General features: G+C 39.6%; 1 protein-coding gene across 1 annotated transcript in view; it reads left to right on the top strand.

Annotated features, from left to right (window-relative positions):
- The window catches only part of LIMS1 (LIM zinc finger domain containing 1), a 142,778-nt gene that overhangs the window by 21,437 nt on the left and 104,652 nt on the right, over nt 1–16,689 (top strand). The gene's annotated exons all lie outside the window — the stretch shown is intronic.

Below are 16,689 nucleotides of genomic sequence, written 5' to 3' on the forward strand. Positions count from 1 at the left end.
TAGTTTCTTTCTTTGCTGAGTAATATTTCTTTGTACAGATATACCACATTTTGTGTATCCATCCACCAGTTGATTGACATTTGAATTGTTTTTGGTTTTTGTTAATGAATTATACTGTTGTGAACATTTATGTACATGTCTTTGTGCAGACACATTTTTTATTTCTCCTGGGTAAATCTCTAGGATTATAATTGTTGGATCATACGATAAGATTTTATAGAAGAAACTGCCTAAGTGGCTGTTTCCAGCAGCAGTGTATGAGGATGTTTTTAAGATTTTATTTATTTGACAGAGAGAGAGAGAGAGAAGAGAGCACAAGTAGGCAGAGAGACAGGCAGAGAGAGAGGGCTCGGCTCCTTGCCGAGCAGAGAGCCCGATGCGGGGCTCGATCCCAGGACCCTGGAATCATGACCTTAGCCGGAGACAGAGGCTTTAACCCACTGAGCCACCCAGGCTCCCCGATTTTGACTACTCTTAAGAACTTCAAGTAAGGGACGCCTGGGTGGCTCAGTTGGTTAAGCGGCTGCCTTCACCTCAGGTCGTGATCCCAGCGTCCTGGGATCGAGTCCCACATCGGGCTCCTTGCTCAGCGGGGTGCCTGCTTCTCTCTCTGCCTCTGCCTGCCACTCTGTCTGCCTGTGCTCGCTCTCCCTCTTTCTCTCTAATAAATAAATGAAATCTTTAAAAAAAAAAAAAAAAGAACTTCAAGTAAGTGGGATCATGCTATATTTGTCTTTTTGTGATTAACTTATTTCACTTATTCTAATGTCCTCAAGGTTCATCACTCTAACATGTGTCAGGATTTCCTTCCTTGTGAAGGCTGAACAATACTCTGTTGTGTGTGTGCACTATATTTTGATTATTCATTCATCTGTTGATGGATACTTGGGTTGCTTGCAGTTTTAACTCTTATGAGTAACGCTGCTGAGAGCATACAAATATCTCTTTCATTGTGTTTTTATTTTCTATTTCCCTAATGACTAATGTACAAAGTGTTTTTTAAAAATTCACATTTTAGTCTTTCCTTTAAACTCTTAACCTGTTTTAGTTCTCACTGTAACAAAACAGAAGAGTAATTTGAGAATATGTTAGCAAATGGGGGAGGGATATGATGGGCTCTGGATGGAACTGACTTGAATTTAAGTAGATGCTAAAATGATTATATTATAAATCAATATTATCTAGTTTATGCAGTTGATAAGTTCCTTTCTGGTGATTTAAAAATACTGCTGTTTTTCAGTTTCTTATTCCCTGGCATTTTCCTTTTATGCTGAGAAATCAAGTATGGAGGTTTAAAACTTATATAGAAATACATCATAGAGAAACCTAGTTACCAGATAAGAAGGCTAAATTCATTAACAATTGCTTTAACCCCGGGTGGTTCGGCAGACTGTTTTAGTAAGCATGTACTTACTGTGGATCTTGTTACGGGCCTCATTTTTATAGCACACTGTTATTTTGTTGGGTTAACTTGACCTGTACTGTTGATTTGCTTAGAAGTAACCAGAAAAAACAGGTTGTCTATTAACTAGTTAGTGCTTTCTTCTGAGCAGGTATCAGTATTCTGATCCAGCACGGTTGCACAGAAGTAATTCAGGCGACATTGAGAGCTATGATTTTATGTTATTTCTTTAAGTTGGGATTGGGGAAAGGGAAATAGTTTTTTTCCAGCAAGGCAAAATTAGGAAGTAGGCTGCCAGTTCCCTCCATCCTTTTTTTCTGAAGAGCCCTTCTATTTCCATTCTGGATCCAGTTCCTTTCAGCTTCCTAAAGGAGCTTGTCTCTATACTTCTCCTTTCCACAAATTCTTCCTTAACACTGATGTCCTTCTGGTCTTACTTTCTGCCTTATATTCAGTTTCCTTGAATGAATTGCCCCCATTTTTCACCTTTTTTCCACATTACCCCCAGAAGCTTTGTTTTTACCAGTGAGGTGACCTTCTTTAAGATTGTTAGTGACTTTTTTCTAACTAGTCTGTATATTTTATTAAATGTTGTTTCTTAACTTTTTTGTTTACTTCACATTATTGATCACTCTTGAAATCAGCCTTTACTTTGACTTCTATTTGAAGACCCCCCTGGCTGGATACTCCTGCCATTCTCTTTCTCTAGTCCTGGTTTATTGTCTTCTTCCTGAATCCTATCTGTGGTTTATTTTCTGAACTTCACTTTTGCTAAGTTAATTCCTCAAAAAACTTTCTGGTGATTCTCCAGAGCTGCCAAATAAGCAGGATTTCTCTCTGTTCCACCAAACTAAGCTCTGCCTCTTCCTCTCCACCTCCACACCGCCTGCCTTCTATCTAAGCCTGAAACTGATCCACTTTCTGGTACCTTTACTGGCTTACCATTGCCTGCATGGTAAAGGCATTTTAAACCCTTGACAGTTTAGCCTCAACCTAATTTTCCTGCTAATTTTCTATTAATCTCCATATCCCCTTTCTTCAAATGCCATTTCCGCTGCTCTTAATACTTCCTTGCCTTGAATAACCCTTCATAAACCACAGAAGTCTCCTCAGGCCACTGGATCCCAGTCCTAGTTTCTTTTACATTTGTAAATTCCTAATTGTATTTAAGATCCAACTCAGAAGTCCTTGGTGATAATGTCCAAAGTTCCTTTTCTTTAATTGCAAAATTAATAATTCCTTTCTCTGTACTACTGTGCTACTTTATTCATACTATCATATCGTGTTTTACTTAGTCTACATACATCTATTGTCCCTTTCGAGGCTGTGAACCACTTGAGGCATTGCATGTTTTTCATATCTAAATCCCTAACATAATCTCTTACACAGGATAGACTCTATAAATGTTGAATGGGATAGACCTGCTAGTATACTCAGTAATCATCAACCCAGTATTCTCCTACACTGGAAGCATTGGCATCCAGCCTTTCCCATTCTCTGTACACATAGCCTGCCTTCTGCTTATATAGTTACTTCTCTATTGATCTACATATCTGTCTTTATGCCAGTACCACCCCACTGTCTTAGTCCCTGTAGCTGTGTAGTAATTTTGAAATCAGGAAGTATGAGTTCTCCAGCTGTCTTTTTCAAGACTTGTATCCTGTTCTGGTTCCCAGCTTTTCCATATGAATATTAGCTAGGATCAGTTTGCCAATTTCTCCAAAAATGGATTTTGATAGGGATTACAGTGAGTATATAGATCAGTTTGGGGAGTATTGCCATCTTAACTGTATTTAAGCCTTCTAGTCCATGAACATGGATGGATGTCTTTCCATTTATGTAGGTCTTCTTTCGTTTCTTTCAACAATGTAAATTTGCTTTTAATTATTTTTTTATTTGTGAATAGAGTTATTTTCTTAATTATATTTTGGGGTTGTTCATTGTTAGAATATAGAAATACGATGGAATGTTTGTATATTGTTCTTGTATCCTGCCTTGCTGAAACCGTTCATTAGTTCTGGTAGTTTTTTTGTGTGGGTATGTGGATTCCTTAGGATTTATATGATATTCCTTAGGATGTACAAGGTCATGTTTTCTATACGTAGAGATAGTTTTTCTTTGTCCTGTTCAATGTAAATGCTTTTATTTCTTCTTGCCTAAGTGCCCAGGCTTACCAAGTACCAAGTGCCTAGACTCACCAAGTACAATGTTGTGTAGAAGTGGCTTCCTAGTCATGTTTCTGATCTTTTGGAGAAAGCATTCAGTTTTTTACCATTAAGTACATCTCTTTTATTGCCTTTTTTTTTTTTAAGTGTTTTTATCATAAAAGGGTGCTGGATTTTGTCAGATGCTTCTTCTATGCTCATTGAAAGAATCAGTGTTATTAGTTTTTGTGCTCTTAATATGGTATATTTTATTTTTGGGTGTTAAACCATACTTGCATTCGTGGGATAAATCACATTTGATCATAGTGTACAATCCTTTTTAGATGTTTGCTGTTCTGTTTTAGGTTTCCCAGTCCCTTTTTTGGGGGGGGGGATTTAAAAATCTATGTTTGTGATCATTATATTCTGTAGTTGTCTTATTTTTGTCTGGCTTTTGGTTTCAGGGTAATATTGGCCTCATAGAATGAGTAAGTGTTCAAGAGCTTTCTTTTGTACAGATTGTGCCGTGAATTCACAAGATACAGCTCCCATGAGCTCATTCTCCTTGTTGTTAGTTTTTAAGAAGTGTGCATCTCTCTAGATGGAGCAGGCTAGAATTTCTGGTAAACTCAAGTATCTCTTTCTGTGGCTTGCTCCTTTTTCTGATCATTTTCCTTTGCACAGTTCAAGATCATTCTGTTTTTAGAGTGTGTAATGTACTCAGATTGCATATTAACTCTCATGGCAGTCTTGCTGTGATTATTTACAACAACATGCAGTGTGTGATGCAGCATTGTAAATAAACACTTTCAGTTTTGCCAAAATTAAATTTGCCATAATAAAATAAAATTTGGGTGTTCTTTTTTTGAAAGTACCCATTCCTTTGCTGTCTAAAGTGTCACCTTTTTTAGCCATAATTTTTTTTTTAAGATTTTATTTATTTATTTGACAGAGATCACAAGCAGGCTGAGAGGCAGGCAGAGAGAGAGGGGAAGCAGGCTCCCTGCTGAGCAGAGAGCCCGATGTGGGGCTCGATCCCAGGACCCTGGGATCATGACCTGAGCCTAAAGCAGAGGCTTTAACCCACTGAGCCACCCAGGCACCCCTGGCCATAAAATTTTAAGGAGTCAGGCGCTTGGGTGGCTCAGTGGGTTTTGCCTCTGCCTTTAGCTCAGGTCATGATCTCAGGGTCCTGGTTTGGAGTCCTGCATCGGGCTCTCTGCTTAGCGGAGAGCCTGCTTACCCCTCTCTCTCTTCCTGCCTCTCTGCCTACTTGTGATTTCTCTCTCTCTGTGTCAAATAAATAAAATCTTAAAAAAAATTTTTTTTAAGGAGTCAATCCATGTTTTCAAAAAGGGCCTAGAGTACATTTGCTGGTTAGAATCTTTCCCCTTAGATTAGTCATTTAAGTAAAACACTGGACGATGGCAGTTTACACTGAAAGGTCTCTTGTAAGTTTACAAACTGATCTGCATATGCTGTGCAGGGAAATGAGTTTAGCATTCTCTTTAATCACTCTGTCTATCCATTGGGCTCTTTTACTTGCAAACAACAGAAAGTAATTCTGGCTAACTGAAGTCAAGAAAGGGAGTTATTAAAAGGCTATGAAATAGATAAAAGGAAAACTGATTATTCAGGTCTTGGAAAGAACAGGGATATTAGTCACAGTCTCTTCAAACTGTCTTTCTTGGGATGAGTCTTTCCAGCTGGTTTTCATGCTTATATCATTTGGCTCAAGATTCCCATATCTGGAGAGTCTGCCTGGCCTGATTTGGGTGTGTGGCCCCCCCCCCCCCCCCCGCTTGGCAAGCGGAAGTCAGGTATTCCTTACTCGGTCTCACCAAAGGAGAACAGAGGTGTTAGTACTAGAAGGGAAATGGATCAGGGGAAATTAACATATGCCACCACAAGGGCACCACCTAATTTGTGATTCATTCCTTTTAAAAACAAAGGTAATTTAAGGGTGCCTGGGTGGTGCAGTTGGTTAAGCATCTGACTCTTGGTTTCAACTAAGGTCATAATCTCAGTGTTGTGAGATCGAGTTCTGTGTTGGGCTCTGCACTGAGCAGTGTCTGCTTGAGATTCTCCCTCTCCCTCTGCCTTTCCTGCCTGTGCACTCATACCTTCTCTCTCTCAAATAAATCTTAAAACAAACAAATTAAAAAAAAAAAAAGGTAATTCAAATCTTATTTTGCCCAATCAGGCATGCAAAGTCAGCTAAGAGATTTTCTTCAAAGAATTTCCGTATGTAGTTTTGTTTTGTTTTTTAAAGATTATTTATTTATTTATTTGATAGAGAGATCACAAGTAGGCAGAGAAGCAGGCAGAAAGAGAGGGGGAAGCAGACTCCCTGCTGAGCAGAGAGCCCATTGTGGGGCTCCATCCTAGGACCCTGAGACCTTGACCTGGAGCTAAAGGCAGAGCTTAAACCACTGAGCCGCCCAGGTGTCCCCCGTATGTAGTTTTTTAAAGATGTTATTCAGACACAGACTGACAGAAAATTTCTGCAATCTGATACTGTGTAGAGATATAATAGGACTCAGAAGTTTTTAGGTGAGGCAGAGAATACTTTATTAGTCTGAAAAAAAATGGAAGGGAGTAGTAAGGATGTTCTAATTCATATAATAAATAATATCTTAAGAAACAGATGCTCACAATAAAAAATATTTCCAAGCTTGCTGATTCTATGAGGTGCTGGGTTAGCCTGGGTTGACATGGTTGACATGATTCCTGTCTCCCTGCCTAGATTCAGCCTGGCTTGATGCAAGTAAATTCCTCTGAGAGAAAGAATGAGTATTCCTTTGGAGTTCTCTGCCATTTAAAAGAGTGCTTTTAACTTTTAGTTCTTTTAAAAACCGTTGTTCCATGTTTGAACAAATGGCCAGTGTTAACTTATTATATAAGTATAGAGGGCCAGTTGAGGACAGTGGCTGATACTTGGCAGGATTAAGTGGGATTCATGAAAATAGAGGCTTTGATAGCAATCGAATCTGGGCTAAGCTTTCTCTGAGGCAAAGCTCAGGATTACAGAACCCCAAAATGGCAGAACTGGAAGAGACTTCAGAGAACTAAGCAGTCCTCTTTCGTTAGAAATAATGACAGCTTGCATCAAGGTTACAATTTTGTGGTATTCTTTCTGCGCAGAAAGAACCTCTCATTTTGTAAACTGTCCTGATCAGTCTCATAAACCACTAAGAAACAGGAAATTCCAAATTGCAAGCTAGTGCAGGCCCACCCCAGCTGTCCCAGAATCTCTGGGGACCTGGCCTCAGGCCATGTGCCACCAGGATTGCCACGGTGGACTCCAGGGGACATTTGTTTTATGTGGATGAGTCAGGGACCAAATCATTTTCAGTCTGAATGTACAGAATTCTTCAGAGTTATGGAAGTCTTTGGCATATGGGCAAACCTGAGATTGCTCACTCTCCATATGGAATGCTTTGAATGATAGTGACAGACATTTGTATAACATCTGATGATTTACAAAGGACTTTTCTCTTACGCCATTTTATTTAATCCCTGCATTGGAGATAGGCTTGATTAGCATCCTTCTCTTTTTTTCAGATGAGCAAACTGAGACACAGAAAATACTTGTCTGGTCACGTAGCTTGTTAGTAAAGTGGCAGAGCTAAAATTAGGACCTGGATCCTGGAATTTCAAATCCCATGCAATTCTTAAAACATTAAATGGGCTCTAGTTAGTTCATTCAATAGTGGGGAATAAAAACTTTGACCTCTTTGTTCTGAAACCAGGGAAACTGCTGGTATTTTATAGGGTTTTACCTTTCTAGCTACAAAGGAAGGGGTGGTGAATGACAGCTACTGATGGGGTCAGATGGTTATGGAGAGCCCAGGTAGAGTTTAAGACATGTTGCTGCTCATGTTCTGTGTATTCACTTGCCACTTAACTACTCTTTACTTCCTTGGAATGAGTCAGACCAAGCCATGCTTCTGGCATCCATACTCTGATTTTCAAGGACCTGTCACCCCTCCCTTCAGTTTTTAGTATAGAGTCCTTTGATGAGTGCTACTTGAGGACAGCCTTTCTCTGAAGAAATAGATCTTCCCTTATTCTAGAGGTAGAAACTATGATGCAGATGGGGTGATAAAATCATAATGTACTTACCATTAGAGGTAGAGTACATTGTTTATTCATCACCATTGATTATTTTGCCAAGTGTTTTGTGTAAAAAGCTTCTTAGCTTCTGGAGGCTGCAGGATGATTTGTCACCTACAGTACTCAACACCCACTGCCATTGTAGCTGAGAGGAGTGTGCTGGATTATAAAGTCCAGGGCCCACTTGGCAGCCAGGCTGCCCGAATACATGGCATGATGACTTCAGGAGGCTGCAGGTACTTTGCTGATGAGAGGAAGTGAGTTCTTTAGGTAAGATACAGAAACTAGGGACACCTGGGTGGCTCAGTCAGTTGAGCATCTGACTCTTGGTTTCACTCAGGTCATGATCTCAGGGTCATGAGATGGAGCCCCACATTGGGCTCCTCGCTCAGCAGGCAGTCTGCTTGAAGATTCTCTCCCGGGGGTGCCTCAGTCAGTTAAACATCTACCTTCAGCTCACGTTGTAATCCCAGGGTCCTGGATAGAGCCCCACATCGGGCTCCTTGCTCAGTGGGGAGCCTACTCCTCCCTCTACACACTGCTTGTGCTCATTCTTTCTCTTTCTCTCTCTCTGACAAATAAATAAATAAAATCTTTAACAAACAAACAAAAAAAGATTCTCTCCCTTTGCCCCCCCATGATAAATAAATCTTAAAAAAAAAAAAAAGAGAGAGAGAAACTGTGTTGAGTAGTCCCTGAGTATACAGAGGGAACAGCAGCATCAGCATTACCTACAAGCTGTTGGAAATGCAGAATCTTGGGCTCTACCCCTCCCCTGACCTACGAATCTGTATCTGCATTTTAGTGTGATCCTAAAGAGGATTTTTGTGCATTTTAAAGTTTAAGATGCACTAGTATAATGGGCATTGTTGGTTGTCTGTCAGCACACATTCCTCTTTTTTTTCTTGATAACAAAATGCAGATTTTTTTTTTCCAGTTATTTCCACCTCACCAATAGATAGCCATGCGAATCTATCCTTTGTCTCAGGTGGTCAGAGCATGGTTTTCCCTACTCCCATGACTGTTAATGGTCCAGGGATAGTCATGGGATAGTTTGGCTCAGCCATGAGGAAAGACTGATCCTTTGTTTTGTGTAAGCATTTTCTCTCACATCCAGCAGGAGAGCAAAAATAAGGAAGCATCTTCATCATCATCATTATCATCATCATCATCTCAGTTTTCAGGTAGTGGAAATGTAACCCTTATTTCCACTGGTATAGTCATCCTGTGCCATGAGGGGATTAATCTGGAGATGAATCTGACACTGAAGTTATCGTGACTGATGCTGCTGTGAACGTTGGTGTACAGATATCTGTTTGAGTCTCTGCTTTTCATTCTTTTGAGAATATACCTCAAAATCATATGATATGATCATATGAGAATTCTATGTTTAACTTTTTGAGGGAATCACCAAATTGCTGAAAACTTGGTTCTTAAAAAATGAGTTGTTATCATGTATTTATAAATAGATTATAAGATGGATCTATGTTTTTTCTCTTGGTTCTATAGTTTTTCATTAATTGAGAGAATTTAATTAGTTCAACATAGGACTCATGAACTGGCCCTTTTATAACACATTGAATATACATACTATCAGATTTATGTATATTCTCCTCCTTAGTCAAATAAGAGAATAGCTGGTTCTCCCAAGTTAAAGTTAAGATTTAAGTATAAAATGATTCATGAGATTGTTGATGTCAAAAGTACCCTCCTTTGTGTGTGTTGAGAATGAATTGATTTACTTCTACTAGTAAACACAATAGCATCTTTGTGACCTGTGAAAAACGAAAGGCTGAAGGTATAATGAAGAAAATATGGGTATAAAATACAAGATCTTGCTGTTCTATAACAGAAATAACATTGGATTATTAGATGCCTAAAAAATTATAGGTACAGAATTACGAAGAAAGTAATTGTAGGAGCTCTTTTTGCAGTACCTCTGAAATATACTAGAAGGTAAACATAGATTTAAAATTGACTACCCTTGGGCCGCCGGGGTGGCTCAGTGGTTTAAAGCCTCTGCCTCCGGCTCAGGTCATGATCTCAGGGTCCTGGAATCAAGCCCCATATCGGGCTCTCTGCTCAACGGGGGGCCTGCTTCCTCCTCTCTCTCTGCCTGCCTCTCCACCTACTTGTAATCTCTGTCTGTCAAATAAATAAATAAAATCTTAAAAAAAAATTGATTACCCTTTCTTTCCTTGAAATTAGATTTTTATAATACCTAAAATGCCTTTGATCTGGCAGTTGTTATCCTTTTTTAATGTGACTTAGTCAGACTAGCTTAGCCTACAGAATGTATTGGTGACAAGTATCATTTTACATCCACTGTGAGAAAACTTTTAAGAACATATTTAAAATTAGGAAAATAATACTGCAGAAACCCTGCCAACGTGACCGATGCAGCACTAGATTCCCACTTTCGGGGCTGATTGATCAGGGAGGTTGCATCTTTTCCCAGAAGTTATTCTGGTTGGAATAATTTATATGCCCTTCCAGGTTGGCTTTAGTTCAGCTTGCACGTAAAATCCATGCAAGAAAGCTGTGAAGGTAAATAATGGTAATAATCCTTGACTTCTGTGGTTGTTGGAAATGCTATTCTGAAATGTCCTCCACTGTGTTAAAACATTTGAAAGTAACTTCTAACTTCACCTCAAGTAACTCACATTACATATAATTGAAAAGTTTTCTTTTGGTTTATTTCTTACTCTGTAAATATGGGTTGATTTTAATTGCCTGTGATTTAGAATTACTTCTTTTCCATCAAGAGTTTGAAAATATAACTTTCTGTGGTTTTATAATCTATCTTAATAACTTAAACTATTTCATTTTGCAGCACACCATTAGTTTTGTATTACATTAGACACTACTTCAGAAGTATGAAAGGGCTTGATAAAACTCTAATCTCTTAATAGGGATCACTTTGTTCATATTTAGAAGACATTCTTCTTGACTCTTAACATCCTACTCTCCCTACCCTCAGGTGAAATCCTGTGTGAAATGGAACATATTCTGTGATATGGTTGCTGTGGAATCTGGAGAGTTTCCTTCAACACATGCTTGTGATTAGTATGTGTGTGTGTGTGTCTTATATTTTCATTGAGTTGATTAACATTTAAACAAATAGGCAACCAGTAGAAAGTGGTTTTGGCATTAAATCAGCCTTGAAAACCATTATTTGTTAGTCATTTATTCTGCAGATACACTGGGAACTGTTCTAGGTGCTGGGGATTTAGCAATAAGTAGATAGGGGCGCTCTCCCAGCCCTTATCACCATGGAGTATACAGTTTGGAGAGTTTTTGGCTTTTTCATGTCCTGCCTGAGGGAGAGGGGTAGAGAATGCCTCTCTAAAGCCCTTCCTGAGTGGAGTTGTTCAACTCTGTATTTCTGGGGCCAACAGAGAGCCTGGCACTGAGTGGATGTCCCATGAACATTTGCTGAGTGAGTAAATGAGTAATAATGAAGTCACTCTCACTTTCTCATTTGGATTATTGCATTAGCTTCCTAACTAGTCCTAACCTCACTGCCTACTCTCCCCCACCCCTCCCTGGGCCGTTCTTAAAACAGAACCAGGGACACCTGGGTGTCTCAGTCGGTTGGGTGTCTGTCTTTGGCTCGGGTTGTGATCCCAGGGTCCTGGGATTGAGTCCCGCATTGGACTCTTTGCTCAGTGTGGAGCTTGCTTTTCCCTCTGCCCCACCCACCACCTCCATGAGAGTGCTTGCGCATACTTGCGCTCGCTCTCTCTCGCTCGCTCTCTCGCTCTCTCTCTGACAAATAAATAAATAAAATCTTTAAAAAAAAACACAAAAAAACGTGATCTTGTTAGAAAAAGGTAAGTTAGATCTGGTCACTCTTCTTCAGAGGTCTGCGTTGGATCTCCATTATACCCTAAGGACAAGCCACAGTCTTTACAGTGACCTACAAAGACCCCAGTATCAGGCCTCCTGCTGCCTTTTAGTCTTCCTCTCATTCATTCCCCTTCAGCCACACCTGCTTCTTTGTTGTTTCTTTTTTATTTATTAATTATTTATCTATTAAGATTTTATTTATTTGAGAGAGAAAGAGAATGAGAGACAGTGAGTGGGAAGGTCAGAGGGGGAGCCTAGGCAAGACTTAGTCCTGGAGCTCCAGGATCATGACCTGAGCCAAAGGCAGTGGCTTAACCAACTGAGCTACCCAGGCTCTCTGTTTGTTGTTTCTCAAACTCACCAGCCAGACTCCCATCCCAAACCTTTCATCAGCTGTTCTCTGTCCGAAGTGCTCTGTCCATAGGTGGCCACAGGGCCCACTCCCTCACCTCCTGTGGGTCTTTTCTCCAATGTGGCTTCCTTAGTAAGGCCTTCCCCAGCTACCCTATCAAAAATTGGAACTCTCCTTTCCCTCGTGCTCCTGATATCCCTCCCCTTGCTTTTCTGCTAGTTTGTATCTCTAAAACACACACATACACCCCTCGGATGAATAGGTAGATTATATTGTTGTTGTTCTCTGTCTCTCCGTACTATTAAGGACCACCAAGGCAAAGATTTTTCAGTTTTATTCATTGACGTATCTGCAACATCTGTAAGAGTACCTGTTAATGACTCAGTATTTGTTGAATTAATTAAAAAAAAAAAAACTTTTAACCAGTGTTTCTGTCTGAAATTTTTTAAAGTTGCTTTTTTTTTTTTAAGATTTTATTTGAAAGAGAGAGGAAGAGTGAACACAGAGGGAGAAGGAGAAGCAGACTCCCTGCTTAGCCGAGGGCCTGATGTGGGGCTCAATCCCAGGACCTTGAGATCATGACCTGAGCCAAAGACAGATGCTTAACTGACTGAGCCACCCAGGTACCCCTGAAATACACTTATAGTAGAGCCACAATGATGCCTTTGTCTGTCTGTGTGTGCTTTGACTAAATGACTCGGTTTTGCCAGCACTGTGGCTCCAGGCCAATTGGTCTGATTCTGGTTCAGAATCAGTTGGTCAGCAGAAAGGTTGATTCCCAGCCTTCTCCCAGCTCAGAGAAAAATCAGCTGTATCTGTCTTTTGACTGTAGACTGCAAACACAAGTACACATCTTACTGTCTGTGGTGGTGTATTTGTCACTTGCCTTCTATCAGAATCTCTCCCTCTGTTGATATTGTTTAACTGATGCAAACTGAAGGATGTGTCTCACATCTAGAGTGAGAACATGTGCTGAATGTTTGCTCTAAAGACTCATGCAGTATCAGATCGTAGAGGTACTCTCAGCCTTTCCCTCTTATCTTTTTCACCTGCTTGAAATATTCTAAGCATTTCCCAACTCTTGGGTTGGGATCTCCCTAAGGAGAGGTTTCATTGCATTTTGTTCTCTGAGGTACTTAATCAATTGAGGGGGAATAGAAACGTCTGGAGTAAAAGAGTTCCATACTTTCTAATTTTTAGGTGAAAGAAATTTTAACAGTCAATTTGCTGGTTTTATATGTGTGGAATCCTTTTTATTAAATATAAGGAGCAGGGTAGTGGCTGGGAACATGAAATTTGGAGTTGATTAGACTTTTTGCAAGTTGTTTAATCTCTTTGAATCCCAGTTTAACACATTTTAGCTATTTTATCTTCATAAAAGATAAGAAAGTAAGTACTAGGAAGTAAGTACTGTTATTAGCCATTTTACAGATGGAGAAATGGGTTTGAAGAGGTTAAGGAGCATGATCAAGATCACATGGTGAATTAATAATAAATCTGAGTCATGGTTCAAACCAATAGTGTGAGTGAGTGTGTGTGTATGGAGAGAGAGTGATTGACTGGTTGCTCTGCAGGAATTGACATTCATGATTATGAAATCTGCAGGCTAGGCTGGCAGTCTGGAGACCGAGGGAAGAGCCAGTATTGTAGTTCAAGTCCAAAGGCTGTCTGCTAACAATTCAAATCAGACTTACTTTGACCATTATGCTGTGCCTCTTAAATAAACCTGCTGGTTTAGGGCTTGGCACATACTGAGACTGAGTGTACAATTCAGTTCCATGGGGGTGGTTGAAAGTAGAATGTATATAAGGTTGCTACAGCTACATTGTCATTAAAGTTAGGGCTGAAGCTGAAATTGAGGTTGTCTAAAAGATGTGAGAGATGACAACACTGTGAAAGAAATAAGGGTGTGGATAACAGCATAGCCTGAAGGAACCTGTCTGTTGCAATTATCCAAAATGGGCATATTGTGTTGCAGTCATTGTAGCCCAGAGTTATGAGATGAGACAGGGCCAGAACTCTGCCCCAGTTCTTTCAGAGAAACATAGTTTCAGAAAGGATGTGTGCTGGATGAGATCTCTGAGCATTGTCCAAATCCATTTCTGCATAAACTCAGAATTTCTCCGTAACACAGTTGACCTTTGAAATGCTTGATTCTTTCAACTCAGTCTTGCTAACTGGGTACTGTTAAGAGCCAGGGGGTAACTTTTGTCCTCTCCTAGATACCCTGTCTGCATTCCACAAGCGGGGGGAGGGTCAAAGTGGAATGCATGTAAGGTTGCCACAGTGATGTTGTTAGGTTAGGGCTTAGCCAAGGTGGTACGATTTCTGGCAGAGTTGCTAAAGTGGATAGTTAAAATTTGGTAGGAACGAAGGTCTCCAAAAAATATGGCTGGCGCATGATTGAGTCATTTAGTAATTAGAGGATGTTAACCAGCTCCTTCCTGTCTTAGCTGGAGAAAAAAGTAGTAACTAAATTGATTTGCCCTGCATCATGATGTAGAGTTGAAATTCTGTCTTGGAAGATAGCTGAATATTAAAATGAATGCTTAGGGAGGGAATGAAACTTGGTGAAAAGATAAGCAGAGAAAGAAAGATGACCTTTTATACCAATCCTTGGAAATGTAAATTGTAAAAGTAAAGTTAGTTTTCTTAATCCTATCTTTGTGGCCTCTTTTATATGTTGTACTCACTTCTGTTTTTATGCTGTCGATTTTATTTTCTTCATTACTAGCCCTTTCTCATGTCTATGTACAATAAAATGAAGTGTTTCAGGGTTTACCAGGCACCATGACTTATGCTAGAGCCTGTGCACTTCAGCCCACTTCTCTGCTTCACTTTGTTCATCTGCACAGTGGGGACTATAATCCCACCTGCTTTCCTTACTGTAAGGTGTGGATTCCTAGGGAATCAGGGGACAATACAAGACCCAATAAGCCTTTAATTTGCCTTAGCTGCTTTGATGATAGTGATCCATTGATGCTGGCCCTGGGGGTAGAAGTAAGGAATCCAACTGTGAGTGTCTTCTGTGTCAGCAGTTCTCTTCTCAGCTGCAGGTCAACTTTTTAAGTTCTGTATTATTTATACCGTTATTTACACAGATGAGGAAAGGGACTCTCAGTGGGTAACTTGCCCATGGCCACAGTTAAGTGGCAGAGTTGACCACCTTTCAAACTTGGGTCTGTAAGACTCACACCCAGGCTCTTTCAAATATTTTGTTTTGTTTTTATTGTGGTAAAAAAAGAACATATAAAAGTTACCGTCTTAACCATTTTCAGGTGTATAGTATAGTTAAGTAGTGTTAAGTATTTTTACATATTGTGAAGCAGATCTCCAGAACTCTTTCATCTTGTAGAACTGAAACTCTGTACCCATGAAACAACTCCCCATTTGCTGCTCTTCCCAGCCCCTGATAATCATCATTCTTTCTATATGATGAATTTCATTAGTCATTAATTCATTAGATACTTCATGTAAGTGAAATAATGCATATTTGTTCTGTCATGACTGGCTTATTTCTTACCTAGCATAATGTCCTCCAACTTCATGTTGTAGCATGTTACAGAATTTCCATCTTTTTAAGGCTGTATAGTATTCTACTGCATAAATATATACTGCATTTCATTTATCTATTTATGCATTGATGGATATTTGGGTTGCTTTTACCTCTTGGCTACTATAAATAGTGATGGGAGCATGGGTGTGTAATATCTCTTAGAGACCTTGTTTTCAGTTTTCTCAGATATATACCCAGAAGTGGGGTTGTTGTTTTATATGATAGTTCTATTTTTAATTTTTTGAGGAACTGCCATTTTTTTTTATAGCAGTTGCACCATTTTCAATCCCACCAATAATGTATAAGGTTCCACCTTCTCCGTATCTCCACCAACACTTGTTCTTCTGTTTTCTAGTTTTTTAGGTTGTTTATTTCATGATAGTCATTGTAATGGCTTTTAGGTGATAGCTTATTATGGTTTTGATTTATATTTCTGATGGTTAGTCATGTTGAGTATCTTTTCATATGCTTGTTGGTCACTGGTATATCATCTTTGGGAAAATGTCTGTTCCAAGTCCTTTGCCCAAATTTTTAGTCAGGTTGATTTTTTGTTTCAGAGTTATAGTTTTTTATATATTAACCCCCTCTTACCTGTATGATTTGCAAATATTTTCTTCCATTCTGTAGGTTGATTTTTTTATCCTATTGATCATATCTTTTTTTTTTTTTTTAAGATTTTATTTATTTGACAGAGGAGATCACAAGTAGGCAGAGAGGCAGGTGGGGGGTGGGGCGGGGGAAGCAGGCCCCCGCTGAACAGAGAGCCTGATGCGGGCCTTGATCCCAGGACCCTGAGATCATGACCTGAGCTTAGGGCAGAGTCTTAACCCACTGAGCCACCTAGGCGCCCTGATCATATCTTTTGATGCACAAAAGTTTTGAGTTTTAATGTAACCCCATTTATCTATTTTTGTTTTTGTTTCTTGTGCTTTGGGTGTCACATATATGAAAACATTGCCCAGTCCAAGGTCATGCAGCTTTTTCCTTAGGTTTTCTTCAAGGAGGTTTATATTTTGGGGTCTTAAACATTTAGGTATGAAATCCACTTTGAGTTATATTTGTGTGTAGTTTAATTAAAGATCCAGTTTCATCCTTTCGCATATGGGTATGGAATTTTCCCAGCATCAGTTGTTGAAAAGACTTCTTTCCCACCATGCAGTTGGTTTAAGGAGAGAGGAGAGAGTGATAACACAAGGGACAGGTAATTATTTGGGGCAGAAATAATGCTGATTTTTTGTTTGTTTGTTTACTGCTGCATAGATGGATAAGG

The sequence above is a fragment of the Lontra canadensis genome, unplaced genomic scaffold (assembly GCF_010015895.1).
Source record: "Lontra canadensis isolate GAN:19392208 unplaced genomic scaffold, GSC_riverotter_1.0 scaffold130, whole genome shotgun sequence".
NCBI lineage: Eukaryota > Metazoa > Chordata > Mammalia > Carnivora > Mustelidae > Lontra > Lontra canadensis.